The sequence below is a fragment of the Egretta garzetta genome, unplaced genomic scaffold (assembly GCF_000687185.1).
Source record: "Egretta garzetta isolate BGI_Z169 unplaced genomic scaffold, ASM68718v1 scaffold79, whole genome shotgun sequence".
Taxonomy (NCBI): domain Eukaryota; kingdom Metazoa; phylum Chordata; class Aves; order Pelecaniformes; family Ardeidae; genus Egretta; species Egretta garzetta.
In genome coordinates this window covers 7,965,606-7,978,884 of record NW_009260791.1, presented here as the reverse complement: position 1 = coordinate 7,978,884, position 13,279 = coordinate 7,965,606, and positions in this window count along the sequence as shown.

Below are 13,279 nucleotides of genomic sequence, written 5' to 3'. Positions count from 1 at the left end.
TATTAGCATCTCAACTTTTCTGCACACAACTTTGCAGACTAATAACAGTCTACATGGGGAACTACACAACTGACAACCCATTTTACGAATTGTTCCCATTATCCCCAGGCCAAATCCTGTAAGGTTTGTTAACTCCCACGGCACTTGATGGAGTGACAGGTGGCCAGAGGGCTGGAAATTCATTGCCATGTAGGTCAGCACCTATTAAACACAAGACCTACGGGTTTTTAATCCCCGGGATCAGTTTCTGACTGCTCTATACATATCATTGGGAGGATACAGCTGTTGCAGATCCGACAGAGGAGACACGAGCAACCTGATGCCAGTATGGGGAAACAAGGGAATTTGTCTCTCCACGGAGAAGAGGCTGCTGTGCAAAAAAATGTGAACAGATCACAGAATCACAGAATCAGGTCAACATGGAAGAGGCAGCTGATGCAACCACAAGGAGGAAATTTCATCTTGGATCCAAGTGCTGGATGTGCCTGTGAATGACCATGCTCCTCCACAACAGCAGATAACGGGCAGGGAGTAGATGAAGGGGTTTGATGATATCAAAATGACTCAGGAGAGTTTTATGAATTGAAGTTTGAGGATTAATACCATTGAAGTCCAGACGAGAAGGTGTAACCAAATCTTGCAACTATAAGACTGTGAGACAGGGAAGAGTTGGAAGCTATAGCAGTTCTTAATTTATAACAAGATGACTACAAGCAGTAACTTCATACTAAATAATTGAGCAGGTAAAAATGAAAATACTACATATTTTTTAATATTCATAATGAAATGAGATCCATCTCCCTCTGCTTCTTTTTCTTTGGGCCCAAAGCTTTTGATTTGTACAGTAGTTTCTAAATCTGTCCAGCTGGCCAGGTTGGAGGGCAGGCACTGCTTACTGAGGGCCCACTCAGACTGGGTGAATTCAGGTTTCCTGTTCTCACACATCTTCACAAGCTTTCTATTCCCAGCCAAGTAGACTACACATAAAAATTTCCAATATTAATGTAATAAAAATAGTCTGTCATGTGGACCTTAAGTGATATGCAAGGCATAAGAGTCCCAGCTCAAGAGAACAAATATTTCAAAAACCAGATTAATTTAAAAGTGACTGAGTGAATATGCCCAAAAGCTCTATTTTTTTAAATTTAGAATTTAAAAATTGTAAGTGAAAAACTATTTTAAAAATAATTTTATACATTTTTATCTAGTAAATTTTGTGATTCAGAAACAGAAAAAAAAATGGTTGATGTAGAAAATCCACCCAGCTGAGATTTCAAATATCTTAAACACATTCAAAACCATCTATTAATTTTTAAAGACATCTGCTTTAGTTGTGCACTCAAATCAGGAGTGAATTTTGTGTTGGTTTATGGCAGAATATTCTCAGTTGCTAACTTTTGACTGCAGATTTCTAATTTTACATGCAAATATGCAATCAACACAAAAAATCCAATACGCAAATACGGAAAAGTGTGTTTCATGGAAGATAGTTGTAGAGCTATTAATTAGGAGAGATACAGAAAAGTATTCTCAGAGAAAAAAAAATCTGAAAACAAACGACCTTTGCAGTTTTAGTGAGTTGAGATGAGAAGACCACCGCCTTCATGCCCCTGGTTAACACCAGTGGAAAGAAGCCTACTGATTTCAGCAACAATGGGATCAAACCCGTAGCTACAAAGGTGTTAATGGCAGCAGAGTCCATCCTCCACTTGGGACTGCCGGCGCCGGGGCACAAGATGTTGGCGTCAGCTGCTTCTTCCCACCTCCGGCTGCGTGGTCCTGGTCTTCCGCTGCAGCTTCCCCCCTCCAGCTATGCCGCAACAACTGCTTGTGGGAGCACAGGGTAAACCGGATTGCTGAAAATAACCCCTTTGGAGAGTTATTTTTAATCTGGATCCCTTCTGATCATGTCAGGAGGGCCTCACAAGCCATTGCAGGCCTGGGGGTGCATAGTAGTGCAGGATGACCAGTTGCCAACAGCATGGTGGGAGGTGGGGGGCAATACGGAGGACCCTTTAACCTGGCTTTGCCCCTAAAGGCAGAGTGTTGTGACACTACATCTGTGTTTAACAATTGCATGTACGATATATGCAGCAGAGAGAATACAGGTCTTTCTGTCATATCCATGAAGTTCCAAAATGCTTAAAATCATTAAAATACTTTTCCTTTCTTTTTGTGTCCCCGTAGCTAAGTATACACACAGAGAAGACCTCTTGCGATATTAAATAACTATTTCCCTCACTTACTTTATCCTCTCAGGGTAACTCCGTGCCTCTTCTAAAGGACTCCATCAAAGCCAAGGCACAGGGTGTCAGGGACGTTCACAAGAGAAATCTCTGCTAATAAACTGCATGGCAGCTATCCGCAGTAGAAGCACTTACTTCCAGCGCTAGTATCGCAGCACCTTCTGGACCGTTTTTCTAATGATGATGCCACAGAGAGGAAACAGTAGTACCTTTCAGATAAAAGTAGAAGTATGTGCACACCAGAAAAAGAAGCTAGTTTCCATCAGGAACGAAGAGGTGCACCGCTCTGAAAAATGGGAGAGCAGGGCTGTACGGGAGACTTGTCAGTGCATTCCCATCCACAGAGACCGAAGAGGTGTCTATGCACTTGTGCAATAATCACTGAACAAACACTAGAAGGAGAAGATAAAACATTTTCCTAAGAAGCTCTCCCTTTTATTTGTAGATAGATGAGTCCTATCCTTCTTTCTCAGAAGCAACCCTCTTCTCCAGGCTTCTGGGAACTAGCTGCTATGAGAAATTTTTTGAATAAAGAGGAAGTTTCCTAGCTCAGAGAACAGTAGCAAGGGAAAAGCCCACATCCTTGGACTGCTTTTCTTTCAGCTCTTCCATGCATTTTTCAATAGCCATTTAGCCCCTGGCTGACTGTTTGAAGGACTGGCTGCAAAAACAAGCCGTAAGAACACTCAGTTCAATTGGTGCTTCTGTACCTAAACAGGACATCAATATTAGCTATTTTAGTCTTTATTTTTAGATCATTTTTAATGCTTTCGCAACTCTCACTCTCTGAGACTGATCTGGGATTGACACTGCAGCCAGGGAGGATTTGGGGTTTTATTTATACGTGATTCTTTGCCATGTAGCTAAAAGGTTTTTGCCTTGTTAACAATATTATACTTCAGTTAAGTCAATAAATACTCACTATGCCTGCTTACTCCTTGTAACTCCTGGTTGGACACAAGCCTCAAAGCATTTGAGGAGAGTAGAATAAGATCAATGCTTCAAATGATAAGTAGGCAAAAGAAACAACAAATACAGCCTATCCAGCTAGTTCTCTCTTCCCTGACTTTCCTCTTGTTCTGTATCCCACTTGTCATCTTTTTTCAACACCTCGTTCTTGGCCTCTTCCTTTCTCTGTGCTTTCCTCGCTTGGTCTCACCCTTGTTGCCAACAGTTTGCTGCTTCTCTTTCCAAACTTCAGGTGACATCTTGTTGCCGTAGCAATATCAGACATAAAAATTTACATCTGCAACCAACTGCTCTTCCAGCAAAAGTTTGTAGCAATAGGCCTCATTTACAATGCTAATACTTTTGAAAATTCTTTTGCCCCTAAAATTTTCAGTGCTAACGTTTTCACTGCATGCTATTTGCTCTCTTCTCCTTAAAATTAACATGCTGAAACTCTTCTGCTAACCCATCATATTTACTCAAGTTTCCAGACTTTATAAATACATGTCTATGTATGATGTGTAGATACATATATTTATGTAAGTACATCTAGCGGTCTTTTAAACATCCCCACAAAAAAGCCAATGCATGTATATACACTGGCACGCACAGACTACTTCCTCCAATCTGCCGTTACATATATAAGACCTGAAGACCTGGAGATTCATCTGTAATTTTCCTGACTGCTCTTTTACCCACTAACACCTGCTCTATCCCTAGCATGTGAAAACTGTCATCTGGTTGATGCTATACCACCACTTTGAGTTCAGCTTTCAGTGCAGAATCATCTCACATGTTCAACTGCTTTTTCTGTAACTCACATCCATTGTGGTGTGTGGAATTCAGTTTACACATGAGGGAAATCTATGCTTTGCTTCCTACCGGTTGTGGAGGCAGGATTTCATGAATGGCCAGGAAACAGCAAACAGGGTCACAGGCACAAGACCAGTAAAGGCACTTACCTACGGAAAAGAGGATTGTCATCTCCTAAATGATCTTCTTCCCTCTGTCAGATATCAGCCATGCTACTGATGGGTTCCCAAGTTAAGGGAAAGTTAGGCTCCCTTGGTTCCCTCTGTTTTCGGGGAAGCACATCTGAATGAGACTACTCCATTGCCTTCTGCATTACCTGCAGAGAAAGCCAAAGGTGATTAACTTCTAAATTATCCGATAAGCTTGCAGTCCAAAATAGGGTGGTAATGAATATTCCCCAGAGAATAATAGCCAACACTTCTATTTTAATTATTAAGGTTTCTACCAGTCAATGACATCCGTGTGCATCACATCTAACATGGCTTGACATCACTAGGGGATCATCTTGTATTTGTACAAGACATCATTGTATTTGATGTATGTGGCAAAACTATGAAATACACTATATGTATTCTATTTTCTTCAAAAGAACTGCAAAATTATGTCTTATCACTGTGTCTCCTAATGAGAAAATTAACTTAGCTAATTCAGTATTACTTACGTCCCCATGAAATTATCCCGGTTTGGACTTTGAATTTCTTATGGCAGCTGAATTGCAAGTTTACAAAATAAAAACTTAAAACTGAGTAGAGAATTTTAATTAAACTAATAGTTGGTCATTAAGGAAAAAAATACTTAAAATGCTTATCTAATAATTCTTCAAAGTTAAAAGAAAGCCTTATCTCCAACAACAAAGGACAGCACAGGGAAACTCGGCAAGGGAGGGACAGCTGCAGCACAATATATTTTTTGTAGCCGGGGTTGTGAAGGGAGCTTGTTTGTTTGGGTTTTTTGCATTTGAGCTTCTTTTCTCCTGGAAGCAAGGAAAAAAAAAAAAAGTTAGATGTGGCTTTGCATATGCCAGATGCGACAATGAGATCAAATCCCTTTCTGGGGAAAGAATTGCTTCAGAGAGTGTTTGATTTTGAAAAAGCAAGGACTCATTGTCTAAATTTTGCTGGATACCAATAAATGCTGGCATTAGTGTGACATTTCCCTTTGAGAGCTGGAGTACAGAATTAATGCTAATAAACAGAGCAAATCTGCAACCCTTGCTAAGGCAGAACAGTGCTTACTGTCACAGACCTCAGAACGACTCATGTGAACGTGACCATGGGTTACAGCCCCCAGGTCTTTTACTAACACCACTTTCCTTTTCTACCTACCAGATGGAAGTGGGCTGCTTCTTACACTCGGGATATCTTTCAAGCACCTAATACATTACTAAACTCTTCTGATGGCGTACAGCTTCCATAGTGGTGGCTTACACATATTTAATCAGTTTGGTTTAACAAATATTTATAGCATTTGCTAAATGATTAAACATTTCTTCAGAGATGTACTACAAAGTGACATCATAAATTTAGATATCTATTTCTTGCGTTCTAACAACTGCTTCACTTAGGAAAAATTCTTCTATAAAAAATTAATACGTTTCTCTCCCTGTGCCTTTAATAGTTTATTTTTTACATCTCTCAGATTGGACATGGCAGTAAAACACCGGTTTCTCTCCTGCTATATACTAAATGACAATCTACAAATAAAATTGTCTGAACATCCCCGCAATGACTCTCTTTCAGGCACATGAAAGAAATAGTCATGTGTGATCTATTTGTTGGTGGTCGTCTTCAAACTGTTTTCCCTAGATTTTTCACACACATACATTTCATAGATGCATTTATATTGGCCTTAAGTTCTGCACGTGTATCGGCCAACTTGGTTTTGGTCTACATTGGCCTTATCCCAGGTCTTGTGGGCCTTAGTGAGGTGAAAAAAATGTTTATAAAACTGAAGAATGGACCTCCTACTAATGTTCTTTTAAGAAATTGTCGGCATTTGGATCAGAAACATTAAAAAACTACGTTTAAGCATTCCTCTAGCATCATTTCCTGGAAGACATTCCTAATTTAAATTTAACAAATGAATGTCAATTAAATAGCTACAGTACAAACAACAAATAAGTCAGGAGAAAGTAGTCATCTCCCCCTGTATGAGTTAAAGAGATGCATATTCAGAAAAAATAAAAATAATCTTTCTCAGCAAGAAGCACTCGCAATAAATCAACTTCTGAGGCGTGTAGCAGCTCTTTGTGTGATACTGTGTGACACAAACAGAAAGTCTGAACATGAAGTACCCTTCTTGGGAAGAAATTTGACAAAGCCATAATGTGGTCACCTCATTACGGGGAGATCAACTGCTGCTAATAAAAGCAGATGTCTTGGAGAGCCAAATCCATGGAAAAAAATGTGAGACTGCCAACGTTTGCCACTGGCAGCTGAAAAACAAAAAATATTTGGCTTTCTGGACACTTGAGTCCCACAAGTGTTAACTACAGATTAACCTATTTGTACTGATCATTGGTTTGCCTGTTAAGTAAGGATCCAACCTTACTCAAAGGTCCCCTTGGCTTCGGATCTGGCCTTGTTAAGTAACCAGGGTATCAGGGAACTCTTATCCTCATACCTGCCTAGAAGATGATGCTCTCTATTCACCTTTTCATACATGGCCAACCAAACATTTTTCTTTCCAGGCCCACTTTCCAGCAGAGAAACAAAATGGTTTCTCTAACATAGGTGTAGCAATAGCCTCCCTGACAGATCAAGCACATTCCCAAAAGTCCCGGTCCCATCCCCCGCAGCCTGAGCTGCCCGTTGGGGTAGGGCTGTTGGGCATCTGGGGATGGGCAACCCTCTGGGGGATGCACAGCTACCCCAGCAAATGTCCACCCCTACCTGGGGACTGAGCTTGCTTGGAAAGGAAAAGTGAAGGGGCACCCACCAGGAAACCTCCAGGCTTCCTCAGTAACTGGCCCTTTCCGTTTATTGATTTATCCCTACGTCTTTCATATTCACCCATATTTTCCTGTCTATTACATATTTTTTCTCCCTTTACCTTCATAGCTGCAAGATCCTTAAGATATAAATAAAGCTTTTGATAATTTTTATGTTCCTGCTAATTACATCTCCATAGTTTTGAAAAAGAAAATTTTCCTTAATGATTTCTTTTTTCCATCTTGACAGGTACTGTCTGCTTCACACACCCTGACTTCAAAACTTCAGCATGCCTGGTTTACTTTGTGCATTGGAATCACCTACTATAACAACTGATATTTGTAAACATTTCTCACTGAACTTATTTCATAGACATAAGCAAATGCATAAAACTGCAAAAACAGCTGAGGAACTGTATTTTTTATGAATAGTGAATTATTCAGAAAACAGAACTGCAGGAGATGTTTACAACATAAGATTAAAACGGGTGAAAAGATTTAGATTTTCTATCTTTAACTAATAGTAATATTAGAATATGTCAAAATGAAATGTTTCATTTCAGAAAAGCAGGGGAGTTTATTGGTGCTTTACAAATAAAACTCACCATATTTGTGATTCAAAATTCCATTTATTTTTTAATTAAAACTTTGATGTGAAAAAAAAAGAGAATAAACCAAAAGAATTAATTTGGGATCAAATAGAAATAAAATGCTTCATTTTTTGGTTCAGATATGAACAAAAAATCTATTATTTACTTGTCTAACAATAATCAATTTGTGTCATAATTGTTACTATGAAAAGAAATTACATACATCACAGTAGCAAACGTCATGATATATGCAAAGAAATGTGCAGTTCAGAGATTGTGAATGTTGGTAATACTTGAGGAAAGAAAATAACACCTTCAAATCCCATGCCACACTCACATTTTAAGAGTTAAGAGGTCCCCCTGCCAAGCTGGAAGATACAAGAAAATACTTCCTCTCTTTTGATATCATGATCTGAGCAAGATTTTAAGAGCCAACATAGACAACGTTGTCAAAAGAAAGGAAATAAATATCAGTAAAACCAGAAGGAATTAAAACAAAAATCTGAGAACAAAGCGTACAAGTTTAAGGCCTTTAAATCCTTTACAGGGTGTGACTCTCGGAAACATCAAGGTAAACTTTGTCATCTTAAACAGTTCCAACAATTCTATCATGACCCATGTTACTCTTAATATTTTTCCAAACACTTCAGTTCAGAGGGATTCTAGTGCTCAAAAAATACAGCATCTATATGTGAATAAGGTATGTTCAATTTCTCTTGCAAAGGGTTACAGCAGCACTTGTTTTTGAAAATTCTCTTTGTGGGAAAAAAAAAGAAAATGCACAGCCACTAATTTCTGCATGGCTTCTTATTTCGAAATATTTTATATCTCTTTCCAACTATTGATAGCTGACAGGAAAAAAAAAAGTTTGCACCAAAATGAAAATCTGTATTCATCATTCAGCACGACTTTTTAAAGTAAAAGAAGCATTGTTTTTTCTATCTTTTACTCTCTGCTCTTTTGGAGGGGAAAATATTTCCACTCTTTTGATTTCACGATCTGAGTAAGTTTTTAAGACCCATTTACCAAGACAGAATACAGTGTTAAAAGAAGGAAATAACATCAATAAAAACAGAAGGAACTAATCCAGAAATCTCTGGTGGCTCAAAACTCCCATTCACTCAAACAAGCTTTGAAGAAATTAATTCTTCATCTCCAACACAGCGCTGAGTGCTCTTCTTGTAATAAATCATCTCTGTGAATTGACTGGAACTGGTAGAGCTAGAGGCCAATATACTGTTTGCTTTCTCATCTTGAACTTTTGTTCTTTCAAAAGAAACAGGGCTCGTCTCCCCTTATACCAGTGCATACACTGAAATGGCTCGGACAAGGAGCAGCCTCACAAGAGGCAAAACCAACATGCTGTTACTATGAAATAAGACTGGTCATAGAGCAAAAGATATGAAAAGCCTGAAGTACATCCTTAGCAGACCTTGCATCTACCCTTAGCATTAAACATTCCTCTGAAAAGCGCTGTTTCACCACCCAAGGTAACCACGTATTTCACCAGCAGAAGCAGTCTGCGGCTATACACAGTTATCCGGACTAAGACCATTATACTTCAAGGAAACCATCACTTTAGACACCCATGTGCAGCTGGTTTCTTTGCATTTGCCCTGTTATCCATGGCTGCCCTCCAGTCCTCTGCCCAAGCAGAGCTGAGCGATAAACCCAACTAAGGACAGGCTTCTGAATAATTCTAATTTTAAACAATCCTTTTTGTTGCAAAGGATGTGCACGTGGAAAAGTCCTGCTTTTGGCTGATTCAAGCAGTCTTATAAAGCACCCCTTCACACTCACACAAAACTACGTACCAGGCAAAACCAGACATCCTCAGGCATCATTCCCTGATGCCACAAACTGTCCCCAGCCCCTTCCCTCTGCAGGAAGAATGAAGGCTGGCACTCGCCATTGCCTTCAGAGGAGGAAAAACATAAGTGATTTACCTTCAGCTCTGTCCCTTGCCCATCCTTTCTGTATCTGAGATGCAGCTACTGATGTGGTTGTGCTTTATCACAGCTTGGCGTTATGGTAAGTTGGCGTTGTGGTAGATATTTCCCACGGTAAGAAAATGTATTCAAATAACTACTGAAAGGAAAAAAAAGGAAAAAATGAAGGGCTAATAAAGGGAGAAAAATACTTACAGCCCCATCTTTTGCTGGAGATGAGTAGTAATTCAACTACACAAAAGGCAGAGGCCAAATCTTCCACTAACTGGTGTGAGTTCTGGCTGGGACCTCAAAGGAGATGAATTTTGGAGTATAAATCAAATTCCAAATGTAAAAACTAGTGATTCAACAACATAAATGGTTATATTTCTTAAATAGGCAAAATATAAACTGATATATATGTATAAAATATTTAAAAAAACACACAAATGTCTATGATAAATGCTGAAGTGAAATCTGAAATTAAATTTCATTACTATAAGTGATAGACAATAGTGTCCTTGATTTAAAAAAAAAAGAGACACTTACTCTCTGGAGACTATAAGCTTCCTTTGCTCAACTATTATTCTTCTGCAGGTCTGTATTGCACTGAACATAGCAGGAACACAATTATTCCTGAAACCTCTGTTATCAGAATCTCAGTATATTAAAGATATAACAGTACATAAATAGATATCATAGATCTGTTTACTTAGCTGTTATTAAAATTCTGCTAAAAGTATTCTGAACAAAAGATTCTAATAAGACGTCTTTTAATGACTGTTCTTTCTAGAAATTTTTAAGTGGCTTTCTTCAATCAGCCTTGTAGATGATTAAATAATACTCAGCAAACTCATGGGTTTTTTCTTTCAGTGAATAAACTGCAGCTAGGTTAGACTTCCATTAGTTTATGATATTCAAAATCCCAGTGAAATATAAAAGAGTTACAAATGGGTTTGCATAATTCTGACCTGGGGCAATTCATCAGTGACACATTTCTGCTCGTCAAAATGGCCAGACACTGCTTAGTTTTGGCAACATACTTCTCTGGAATAACCATAAATGTATGTCACAGAGGGTCTCTGCATATCATGCATCTTTACAGATATTTCTCATTTATTTCTTTTTTCTTCATGTATCACAGCAATTAAGAGAAAAGGTACCCATTCAAACTCTAACTCAGAGATACTTTGTCCCATTCTGCCCCAAATACAAGGGGTTAAAGTAGATAAACTGAATTCACTGTACCTCCACTTTATAAAATTAATCAGAAAATGTCTTTTCCATTTATGAAGTGTTACAAACAGCATGTGCGAATGTGAGTGCACATGAAGGAAAGACAAAGAATTCGTTTTTATAAGAATGGCTACAGAGGCGCGTGTGTGTGGTGCCCTGGATTACCCTCAAAATGTGCAGATGACCATTACAGAAGGAAGTGGAAGGAACAGCATGTTCACCAGCTACAGAGCCAGGAATAACAGAAGCCACACATTCAACAACAGCCGTATGACTACAGCCAGGCTCTGACCAGGCACTTCCCATTCAGGGTTAACATAATGTTTATCGGAAGCAGAAAAATGCACCTTGCTTACCCAAAGCCACATACTTCTCTAAGAAACGCATGCCCCTGAAATAGGAAGCAGTACCTCTGGCTTCTTGACTGAACAGATGGGTGAGCCTTCAGACTAGAAGTGCTAGCTGAAGAAACGGGATTTTAAATGGAATTCAGTATCTGTTTCCAGAAAGCACGCCCTGGGTTTCATCCCAAAGATCAGCATCCCCAGCTCTCAGAGTAAAAAAAGATGTTCTGCCTGGCAGTTTGCTCCTGCACGCAAATGTCATTGCTGTCTGAAGTGAAACAGAAGAGCAAATGGGCAGCAGATAGAAGTGGGGTACCATCCTTGTCTTCATTAATTATTTAAGAGTCCTCAAGGTTTGCACAGAGGGAAACATTTTCAAGATGCTGATAAAGATATACCTCTCGGCTAACCAGTGTCTTCAAGATATCCCAAGCTAAGCATCCCAGAATGAATCCAGAGTCATTAACCGCTTCTAAAATAATAATTATAATTTTATATGTGTTTCTGAAATTCATCCATGAAGTACATTTAATCTGTTTGCTGTTAGTATTATTATTTTATCTCCAGGCTTCATTTTTATACTCATGTCAGTGAAACACATAAGATAATTGTTTAAATTAATACAGTAATAGAAACAACAGTAACAAACACTAAATTTTATCTTAAAAAAAGATAGTCTCTTCAGAGATCATCGTAAGAACCAGCCTTGGGGTTACTCTGGAAAGCAGACAGCGGGACGGGGCAGAGGCGAGCTCAGTACTGATCATGGGTGGGAGGTGGTTGGTCCTCTGCCCCTTCATGGGGAAAGCCCTGATAGCAGAGGAGAGAGACTCACATCTGGTCACTCCTCACAGAACTCTTCAGTTGCTGCATGAAAAAAATTGTTAATCTAAAACGTATAAACCGTAGGTAGACGAGGGTCTGCTGCCCACCAGGAACTGTTTGCTAGCAGTCGTGCTTGCACTCTTAAAAAGGAGACACCTGCGTGTAGGTATCTACCTTCCTCAGGGCTCAAGCTACCAGGCTAGCCCATTGGGGGACAGCTCAGCACTGCTTCTGGCCATGGTTAGAAGCCCTGTTAGGGCTCCAGGCCCTGCAATGCCAGGTGAGGTGCCTGCTGGCCCTGCAGCCCCTGCTGAGGTACCCCGGTGGGCATTGGCCGGCTGCTGCCTGTCCATACGCCTGACTGCTTGCTACCTCCGAAAGAAGAAGGTGAAGCAGTTCCCAGGCTGGAATAACCCCTGTGCTGAGCCCTGGCTGGGAGCCTGGCAGGAGATGGGGGCCAAAGGGCCACCAAGGAGCATTTCAGCAGCGGGACAGGAGCGGTGGCAGAGCTCCAGTACTCCAGCCTGTGCTCTGCTGCTGCTTAACACTGTATGTATGTGTGCACGTATGTACGTATACATAAACAAACATTTCAGCTGCCCCGCACTGTGGCGAGGCCATAGCCGCCCTGCTCAAAGAGTATCAAACAGTCCGGGTTTACACAGTCTGTGCTTTAGGCACTGCTTCCACCATTCTTTTGTTTCCTTCTTCTGGCTTAAATGTTTTTATTTATTCTACGTGTTTTTCCTAAGTGGGTATGCTTCTTTTTGATTTACTAATAAGCTGATAGTTCAGGAATAAAACCAAAATGAAAGTTTCATGAAGGCTGATGATATGAATTAACAAATTGAGCCCAAGGGCATCAGAAAAAGGGCTGTACCCACAAGCACTGTAACCTTTGCCATGTCCCTCTAAGGTCCCTTCAAATCACCCATCTCTACGAAGGCATCAAACCGCCTTGTTACAGGTGGCTGCCCGGAGCCCGGCCTGCTCCACTAACCAGGCACCAGTTTGCCTGTCTTGTACTGGCATTCATGGCAACACCTTAATGACTTTCCCAGGACGGCAGAGTTTCAAACCAAAATATTCAAGCACCGCTCTGTCTCTCTTAAACGTCAACCCGAAGGTGTTGCACAAGTCAATGCAAAACAGTTTGGAGGGTGAATTAAGTAGCCTTTGGGAAGAAAGTGTATAGAAAAGCATCGCAGGTCTGAAAGGAACACAGAGGCAGGACAGAAACACAGAGCCCAGGAAGATGAAAGGTATCCAAGAAAAGGAAAAGGTCACGAGGAGGGAAAGGAGGACGGCAGTGAGGATGGGTGAGTGTGTTTTCCCAGTGAGTGAACTGCAAGGTGCGGGGCACTCACCAAGTGGTATGTAGGGCTGAAAGTTTAATTACTGCCGCCTTCTGTGCTTTTTT